The 10599-nt window shown below is 40.4% G+C and overlaps 1 pseudogene across 1 annotated transcript; it reads right to left on the bottom strand.

Moving 5' to 3' along the window:
- Window positions 1-2536: 2536 nt before the first annotated feature.
- LOC147614368 (signal peptidase complex subunit 1 pseudogene) lies at window positions 2537-3327 on the bottom strand (annotated as a pseudogene). Its single transcript, XR_015263110.1, has one exon. The product of XR_015263110.1 is annotated as a signal peptidase complex subunit 1 pseudogene (transcript).
- Between the last annotated feature and the right edge of the window lie 7272 nt (window positions 3328-10599).

The raw sequence follows: 10599 nt of genomic DNA on the forward strand, positions 1-10599 counted from the left end.
TGTGTGTGTCTTCAAACAATGTTGTGTTTATAAATTAATTTTGAGAAGGTGAGACAAAGACGGACACGTATATTTCGCACACCAAAGAGAGAGAGAGAGAGAGAGAGAGAGAGAGAGTGGAAAGAGTACAAAATTATTTATTTGTCTATACAAATGAGAGGAGTCATGTAGAGGGAGATAGAAATATAAAAGTAATAATAACAAGTTGTTGATTTATTCAAAAAAAATTCTTTTGATAAATAATGCATCATCCTTGATTACATCTTAAATACCAAACCAATAGAGCTTATTTTCATATTGTTTCCTAGTTCCGAACATTTTGATTAGGTCCTCAATTTTTAAATTGGGTTGATGTATAATCGTGTTATTGTTTGTATCCACATAATACAGGCGCTTACATGCACAATATGATCTACCTAACACGATCTAATTTGAAAATATAGACATGGGCATGAAGGATTCTTTCCCGTAGTCACTCTATAGTTTTCACTGCATATATCATGGATTCCTTGTTCTTAAATACAACATTTCCATATGTCTTGCCTTAATAACTAGATGCTCAAAGATAGTAGCAGTCAAGGAAGTTATAGAATCTAAGGTGCCATGTCTAATATGCTACTTCTATACCTTGTTGACCATTGTGCTGCATCATTTGATTCAGCCATGATCCCTTTTGCATGACGACTCCTCTAACCCTCCAATGCTCAAATTTCATCACATGTAATGTTTTTTTCTCTTCTAACTAGCCATATAACTCGAGTCTTGCAGATGATTTAACAAATAGTATTGCATACCATCTATGCTATCATTGTAAAAAAACCACATGAATTGATGCCTTTGTCCTCCTGAGACCACTAGAACAAAGGAGCTACAACACCATGCCTACTATTTTGGATGTTCTTCTTGCACTTACCATGTTGAGATCTGAAATAGCAATATCATGTCCCCTTGAAATCCTCACCTTGCATTTTCGTTTTAGCTAGATTGGTGGTTGGCATATATGACAAACTAGTGTTGTCCACATCATATAAGTAAAGAATAAGGTAAAACAAGCCTATTTTTTACAAATGAGAACCCAAATTGTATACTCTAAATGCAAAAAATAGAACAAGTACTACTTACCTCCACAAGGTGCTTCCTCCAATAATCGAGGTGGGAGGATGTTCTTTAATTTTTTAGTCAAATCATAATGTGGTGCGCAAAGAACAACCTCATCACAGATGGAGAAGGCTCCGTCCACACTATCCTTTAACGAAGAAGTAGCCCAAAAAACAACCACTAGTGATAGAACCAACTCCACAAGAGGTGGATTCATCGGATAATGAAGAAGAGAAGCATGCAATACCACAAAACATGCCATATCTTAAATGGGCGAAGTAGCTTTTGGATGTAAAAGCTCCGTCGGTAATCATAGAAAAGCCACAAATCCATGAGAATAGAGGAGCACAAGAGAGCCTCGGCTTATATTGTCAATATATTGGCTAAGATAATGCAAGTACAAGAGCTAGCCAACTTGGAGGAAGCATTAACAAATCCGAATTCGAGAGAAGCTGAGGAGCAGGTTTATGTGGCACAACTACTTCAAGATACCTGGTTTAGAAAAGAAAGTGAAACGAGCTGCTCGGACATGGTACCAACAAATAAATGCTTTCTTTGTAAGTATTGGTCTTTCTAAAAGCCCGTTGGATACAATTGTATATTTTCTTTGAGCACAGTACGTACATGATCATTGTTCTATATATGGATGACCTCATATATAATGAGAAACCATGAAGAGAAGATTCAACAGATGCTACAAACCTTGGGCTTATGCATTTCTATTTGGGGATTGAGGTTTGGCAAGAGCCAAATAAAATCTTAATTTCTCAGCAAAAGTAAGCAAACCAGTAAAAAAATGTTCAATCAATTGACTACAAAAACAAAAACTCAATCAGAAGAGACATTAGAGACACAGTCAGCTAGAAAGAGCGTATCTCTTAGTAAGCAAACCAGTTCTAATGTTCTCATCAGCACCCAAGCATATTACTCACTGGATTTCAAAAGAGAGAATATATACATGCATGCACTGGTACTTCTGTACCAAGATTCTGTATCCACCAAGAACTTGCCGCTTTCAAATACAACTCCCTCCCCAAAAAAATGCTGATCTCATACACACAAAAAGACGTCAGCAAAATTTTTTACAATAACCACCATGCTAAGCTTCTCTCTGTTCCACATTATAGTCTCCCTTTTTCCCTTTACATCCCACCCCACCCCACTCCACCCTCCTCCCACCCCCCCCCAAAAAAAACAGATGCTCTAAATGAGGGCATAGACTGAGACATGCTATTTGCAAGCTAGATGCATACCATTATCGAAATTAGTGTGTCAGGGACCAAAATTTTAAAATAACCGTTTGGAAGGGATCCTGAGATGACAGATTCCCTTAACAAGCCAGGCAAATTCTTTCATTTTTATAAAAAATTGCATGAGAATGGTAATCTATCTATCATGCCTTAATCTCTCTTTGAAATTAAAGCCCTGCCTTGCAGTATTTCAAAACATGTATTGACATGCATTCAGAAGGGGATCTCCACATGGTAGATGCCACTGAAAAGGCCAGACAAATGAGTGGGAAATTTTTCATTTCCTCCCAGAAACATCAAACTCCACATGATGATGGTGGTTCTAACATACGGTAATCTTTTGTTTAAAGGCTATGCTCTAACGTTGCCCTATTTCAGATGGCACCAAACTTCAATCCTAGCATACATAGGGAAAGGATCTCCATATGGCAGATGCCCTTCTCATTGCAGTCAAATGAAGTAAAGAAGTCCCAAAAACATAAAAAACCCACATGATGAATGGGCGTCTACAATGCCCTAATTTCTGTTTTGAAGAAAAAGTGACGTTGTACCTTGGCCTATTTTTTTGGCAGGCTTGACAGGCTTTTTCGAGGGGATCTGGGGTTTGGTCTTGTGGGAGGCCTTGCTGCTGGGATCGGCGAACTTGGGGTCCAGCCATTCCAATGGGTGCCGGTTGAAGAAGCCCCAATCTGGCACAACAACCAGCAAGACGGCCAGCACCAGGACGCCATACACTGTGAGCATAAGCTGGAAGGAGCCCGCTACGTAGCCCACCAGGAAAGCCACCAGCGCTGCCGCCATTAGGGCGTACTGCATGATCTGCTCAGCCAGGTGCTGCCCCTGCCAATCCATGTCGAAGTGAGAATGGGATTTGGTGGTATGGTGTACAGTGAATCTACTAGATCGGAAGTAGGACCTGGCTTTGCATCAACCCTTGTTTTTGGCAACAATTTCCCACAACTCATATGAATCAAGAATGTACCTAATCTTAAACTTTCTAAGAGTAATTTTTCCCATCTAACTTCCCATCACCAAAAAGTGGAGTGCGCTACGTTATTTGTAGGTTGGGCCATCTCTCCAAATCTACCTTCAAATAGCAAACTAACAAAAACAAGCTTTGCCTAGAGCCTATGCTTTGATACCATGTAAGTGGAAGTGGATCAACAAATACAAAGCATTGAATTAAATAATGAACTGGAGAGTAAACAATATTACTATTTGTAAAAACTTGATTATAAACCAATGGCATCCATCCACCCATGTGCTCTAGGTAAGGAGCTTTGATGGCAATTTAGATAGACTCTAGAGCGAGGGATGTCTTGCTTACAAGGGTGCTTGAACATAATGAACTCGATGATGATGATGGAGTTCCACAAATCCTCCCATATATAATACTGTTGCGTGACGAGTGAAGATCAATGCAAGGATGCAACAAAAAAGACACTTAGGGCTCTTGTAAAGAGTTCCAAGTTCAGTGTAGATGAATGTGGGACTGGGCTTGACAATAATCCCACATGGGAACTTTTGGGAGTTTTAGAGTTTTTGTATAAAAAGTGGCTCATTTGAGAGCTTAGACACACATTGGGCAAACTCATGTTTGAGCTCTCTTGAGACTAGCTCTCCCTCTTCTTCCGTAGAGGTGCAAGCTCTTCTCTCTCCCCATCTACATTGTTGTAAGTTCTATTCTTTTGTTAATTCAATGCAATGAGTTGATATTTGTCTCTCTTCTCATGTCAATTCTCTAGTGTGCATGTTTCTTATTGATAGCTTCAAGATTTGTGTGCATGCTAGGGAAATGAGTATTTGAGAATGAAGAATGCTTTGATCTTGTGTATGCAATAGATAAGCTTTCTTCTTGTTTGGATGTATGGATGAGTGGAATGTGGAGTTGAGTGAGCAATAGCAAGATTGAGCTTGTGTGTATGTTAAGTCTATGTCAATAGTAGTAGTATTCCTAGCATTCTCTCCATCAAATGGATAAGCTTTTATGCACCGGTACGGGTTGAATCCCTAGCTTCGAAAGGGATGCAAATCCCATTGGATTGAGCTAAGTGTGGATCATACTACTCTTGCTACAAGTGAGAGAGTTTTCCGTCTCTCCATTGGCGCCGCTGCCAGGGAGAAGACTCAAATCCGGTTGAGAGTGTGTGGAAACAACCACTATTTCCTCTTTTGGTTGCAAAACCATTGAGTGATTAGGTTAAGTTTGGGTGTGCGATCCCGGTGTGAGTGGATAAGGTTAGGATAAGAAAAAAAAACCATTGAGCGGTTGAGGTTTCTCCCGCATTGTTTTTTATGTTTTATTGCTTTTATTCCTTTTCAAGTACCGTCATTATGCTTACATTCATTGTTTTTTTGCCATTTCATGCTTTCATGCTTTTCGCTAACATGTGATTAGTAAAAATAAAAAATTAAAAAAAAGAAAAGAGGTGCGTTGCTAAGCTCTTCCATAGCTTATGCAAGCTCCATAGACTCCCAAGCGTGAAGCCCGCTTCAGTCTTTCCTTTTCCACGTAGGCACCGACCTTTGCATTTTAAAAGTTGCTAAGCGTGGAGAGAGTTGCTAAGCGTGGAGAGAGTTGCTAAGCGATGGGCATTCAGTCTTTCCTTTTCCACGTAGGCACCGACCTTTGCATTTTAAAAGTGCGTAATATATTAAGGTTGCTAGGCTTGTGTTCATGGTCTTATATAGTATATAGAGACCTTAAAAAAAAATGAAAACTTTTTTACTCTCCAAAATATGCTTTAGTGTGATGTACGCTTGATTTTTTAACTTAGAAATATTCTGATGTTTTACATACTATAATATAAGGTAGATCGATATTGTTCATTACCAAGTAGCAAAACCACTAGTAGTACAACTAAGGGGCGGTGAGGCGCAGCCAAAAAAAAAAAAGCGAAGGCGGCTTTTAAAAAAAAAAAAAAGAAAGAAAAAATACATTGCGTAGCTTGCAGAGGCGCTGTGGGGGGCGTCTGCATCGGGCGCAGCCTGCAGAGGCGAAGGCTAAGGGCGGTGCGCTAGAGACTGAAAGCCACCAGATAAATGCACGAGGACCTCGTTAGTGGGAAGGCTGGCCGAGCGTCGGCTGGCAAGCGAGGCGTGGAGTGGAAGAAGTAGTCGAAGTGAAGGCTGCGTGGAGGCGGCTAAAGGCGTTGCCGTAGGTGGGCTGCAGCTCGCGAAGGCAGCGTAGGCTGAAGGCGGCAAGAAAAAGCAGCAGAAGGCGCGTGGAGGCGGAAGGCTACGTCGTTGCGTGGGGGCCGGCGGCTGGCAGAAGCAAATGAAGGCGGTGGTCTGACTGACCAGTAGTGGAAGGCGAGGAGGAGCAGAAGTGGAGAGGCGACCTGCGTGAAGTAGCCGACGTGGAAGGAGGGTCGAAGAGGAGAAGAAGGCGCGTGGGGTCCGCCGTTGTAGAAGCCGCATGGGGGCACCGAAGAATCCAACGAGGAATCCGGCGAGCTAATAAGGTTGGTCATATTTTTATTTTTTTTATATTTTTATATTTTTATATTTTTTGTTAATTTCTTTGTTAATTAAAAATAATAATAATAAAAATAAAAAAAACCATAAAATAATAAATTTTAAAAAAAAGAAAAAAAAAGGAGAAAAATTAAAAAAAAAGAAGAAAAAAAGAGAGAGAAAAGCGAAGAGAAAAGCAAAAAAAGAGAGAAAAAAAAGAGAGAGAAAAAAATTAAAAAATATATTTAAAAAAAACAAGAAAACAATTATTGTGTTCGTATTTTGAGTCCATTTTTCATTTCTTAATTTTTTGTAAAATTTTGCATAAGTAAAGTAACTTGCATTTTTTTAGCATTTCTGTAATTGTGTGCATAATTAGTATTTTTTTAGCGTAATTCATTTTTTGTGTAATTAGTACGAAATTTATTAGTTAAAAAAAAAGAGAGATAGAAAAAAAAGAAAGAAAGAAAAAAAGGAAAAAAGAAAAAAAAACCATAAAACAATTTAAAAAAAAAGAGAAGAAAAGAGAAGGAAAGAAAAGAAAAGAAATTAAAAAAAAATTCTGTAAATTATGTATTTTTTAGGAATCCAAATTTTTTGCATATTCTGCAACTTTTTATTTCTTAAATTTCTGTAATTTTTTGCATAATTAGTGAAACTTGCATTGTTTTATTTTTTTGTAATTTTATGCATAATTAGTATTTTTTTAGCGTAATTCATATTTTTGTGTAATTAGAAAAAGAGTAAAAAAAAGTAAAAAAATAAAATCATTTAAAATAATAATAATAATAAAATCAAAATAAAAAAATAGGATAGGTATTTATACACATATTCATTTTAGTTGCATTTAGTGGTTAGGTAGGGTAATATATATATATATATATATATATATATATATATATATATATATATATATTTATATTAAAAAAATAAAAATAAAAACAAAAACAAAACAAAAAAGAAAAAAACACATAAAAAACCAAAAAAATTTGACCTTATGCACTTGCGGTCGGGATGTCTTATAGACTTTGCCATAGAGCCTAGGACACCTTCTAGAGTACCTACGCAGGAAAGCGAGACTCAATCGGTAGAGAATTTGGCAGATATTGCTGAAACCTTTTCCGAATCCCAATCCGATACCCTTTCCTCCAGAACAACTAGCTCATTGTCCATGGACAATCTAGGGCCGTCAAATAGTCATCCCTTAGCCCCAAATAGGACACCCACAAGATCTTTTAATCCATTTGAAGCTGACACCATGGGGTTAACACTCAATGTGAGACTCCAATATGTCTACACGAATGCTCAAGGAGCTGAGATCTTTAGGGATCCACAACAACGGTATCTTGTTAAGATCGCAGACATTTTCTCAGAACTTGATAGAGCACCTCTAGTCAATGACCAGGGTAACATGTACATGGGTGGAGATGGTGTTCGCTACGAAGTCACCTACCATCCAGAAAATGTAGACAAATTAGGGGAGCTCTCTAAAACTGAGTTCTTAGACTTATCAAAGCTTTCCAAAGCAAGGGAGTCTAGAGATGATTGGCTCATTGAGCCGGACATGCCAGGACCATTCAATGCCCAGTCCTCAAAGCCATCCACCATAGATGATTTACTTCTTGTAGATCTAAATTTGGAAAGGGATAGGAAAGGCAAGAGCAAAATGGATCAGGGGGCTCAGAACCAATGGGAATTTGTACGACAAATTCCAATGACAAAGGTCTTACAGGATGACCCACTTCAAGAGGTCTATAAGGACTCTTTAGAGGGATATTATGCCACAACTAGAATGCCAGAGCTCGATCTTCCTCTAGCACTTGTGGTGGTAGTTGAGAAGCTTGCAGGACACATGAACCGAATAATTGATAAATGGGCCAATGAATACCGAACCTTAGATTGGAAGGAGATTCAGGAGCTCACGTGGAAAGGACAACCATTATTCATGGAAGTGTTCTCAACAAATACAGCCAAACCAGGAGAGACAACCTTTCTTGGAGAAACTGTTGCTCCTCCCCTACGAGAGTTCACTACATAGGGACCCTCAACATCAAAGTGGACCACTGCTAGTAGCCCAACTCTAGCACCAAGACATTATCCGACACCAAAAGTGCGACCACAGATCACACCACAACAACATTTTTCTCACTATGACAATCGGAGGGTAGGTGAGCCAACTTGGCCTCCCATAAATGCACCTCCTGAAATGCGGGTGACAAGATCTTTGGAGGGGTTTGGTGAGGCTGGTAATAGGGGACCCACACCAATTTGGGATGCATGTGGACCATCTTACCAAAGAGAGGAACAATTCCCACTGAGAGTGAGATGCCGTAGGCCCTATGACGAGTATTCAAGACAAGTAAGGCCATCAACTCTTCAGAAACTGGTAAAGAAGTACGAAGGGTCGGGAGATCCATACGACCATGTAGCAGCATTTAGGCAAGCAGTTCGAGCTGAGCAAGTGGTTGATAAGCATACTCAAATTGAAGGATTTGGGCTCACTCTTGAGGGAAAGGCCCTTGCTTGGTTCCAAGCATTAGAGGCTTCAGACAAATCTTCTTTATGAGTTTTGGAAGAGAGATTCACTGCTGCTTTTTCCTTGATGGGGATTCAACATGACACAGTAGCAAACATCTACTCTTTTAAGCAAGGCGAGACTGAGAGTGTTAAAGACTGTGTAAATAGAATGAAGCAGTACATTAATCGTTGCCCAGAAGATGAGAAGCTCGCCCAGAGTCGATTAATTTCTCTCTTCTTAAAAGGACTCAAAAATTCAACACTGCATACACATCTCTATGCAAAGAAGCATACAAATTTCAATGATTGTTGCCCCATGATGCTATGGATTTCACAGATAACTTCAAATTCCAAGATGGTTCTGGCCCTGAGGTGAAACCTAGAGATCAATGGGGTGATGACCAAAGTTCAGGGTCTAGCACGCTAGTAAATCCAGAGCAGATAGCTAACCTAGTACTAAGGAGATTGGGACAAACCTATCCCCCCCTGCAGCTACAACAACAGCAGCAACGAATGAGGAGTGTACTACTTACAGATCCTCATCTTTGTGGAGCATGTGGCGGTAACCATAAAACTGAAGAATGTAATACCTTTTCTCCTCTAGTCACAAACCAACCCACAAAAAAGTGGTGCCAAGCCTGTGCTTGGAACTTTACCCATACCACACAGGAATGTACTCGCATTGCAAGAATGAGATAGGAGCATGAGCAGCCAAGGGGTGGAGTGACTCCACAAATGTATCAACAGTATACTAATTTTGAACGTAAGCCACCGATGGCACAAGAGCAAGCACGACCTGTTCTTGGAGCTCAACCTCCTACTCCTGGGACTGCTCCTGTGAGGGTTGTGGACTACGACAATTCAAATATGTGTAGAGACTTGGTAAACCCAGGCTATGTGGAGGAGGAATACGCATCATATCCATCCAAGGAAAATCTCTTTGAAAGTCCCGCATACCCAAGCCAAGCACTGGAGACTCAACTAGGGGAACAAATCTCTTTGATGTTGCTAGGCGGCTATCAACCTAGGACTCCAGGCCCCTCAGGTCAATGACAGCAAAGGAAAGTAGAAGCCAAACTAATGGGCCCTTGTTATGAGTGCGGAGGACCCCATTAGGCTCGTGATTGTCCACATCGCTCAAGGCAAATAGCTCGATCCAATACAACAGTACCACAATTTCCACCAGTTGAAAGATATTGTCTAGGGTGTTGTGTAGAACACTTCCCAAAGGATTGTTTGCTGAAACCACATGAGGAAGGCACCTCTCAACCAAAGGTCTCACTCAACCTTGTAGGAGCAGTTCCATCGCCACCTTCATCTGAGAATGAGGATGTCGTGCCACTTAGAGTCATGACCAGATCACATACACGAAATGCCGAAATGCAAACTAATGAGACACCTCGAACTAGGGATGCAAAGGAAAATCTAGTGGACAAGACCCCACATTCCAATAGAAAAAAGACCACTAGGAGGAAAAAGAACTGAAACAAACGAACTAAAAGTGCATCCACTAGTTCTCAAGAAGCCTCTAAACAAAACATGAGGGATCAAACTTTTACATCCCAAGAAGTGCATGAGGAGCATCAACCTCAACCTGGGCCTAGTGCTAAACAAGATGAGGCTAGTACGACTGAGGATAGTTCTGGGGGTTCTGTTTTTGTGGATAAGGTGAATGAGACTCTATTGCAGCTTTATCTGAGCTACCCAAGAAGCTTCAAGAATACCCAAACCTGCTACCATATTATAGTAGTGATGTGTGTGAACACACTTAGGACCGCCGGGGCACTTTTTCCCTCACTAGGAGGTTTTTTCCCCCGTGCATTGTATATACGCCTATTATCTTCTAGGGCTTGTTATCTTTCATTTTTGGCACTCATAATACACTACTGTGTTGTGCTCAAGCTTCCTCATCTTCTTGAAGTTGTGTGTGCATTCCTGCAACCCTAATTCCAACAATTGGTATCAGAGCAGGCTTCTTCCTCCCGGGCAGCATCACCGGCACCTGCCGCTTCATCTCCTCCGATTGCGACGAGGTTTCACGAGCGTCTGCAGGTTAGTATATGCCGTGGGGAAGCCCGTAGGACTCGGTCATTTCAGAATTTTGATCTGAGGTCATTTCGCCCTCCGTTTTTGCATTCCAAGTACTGCGCAGGCAAAATCGTCCTACTGTGCAGATTTTCTGTCAAGATTAAAATCTGCAGGACAGGTGCCCATTCGTCTGTTTTGGGCTGTGCTACATAGCACAGGTCGATTTTATACAGGTTTACCTCTTACAGAC

This window comes from Cibotium barometz, chromosome 42 (genome assembly GCF_041138505.1).
Source record: "Cibotium barometz isolate CiBa-2024 chromosome 42, ASM4113850v1, whole genome shotgun sequence".
Taxonomy (NCBI): Eukaryota; Viridiplantae; Streptophyta; class Polypodiopsida; order Cyatheales; family Cibotiaceae; genus Cibotium; species Cibotium barometz.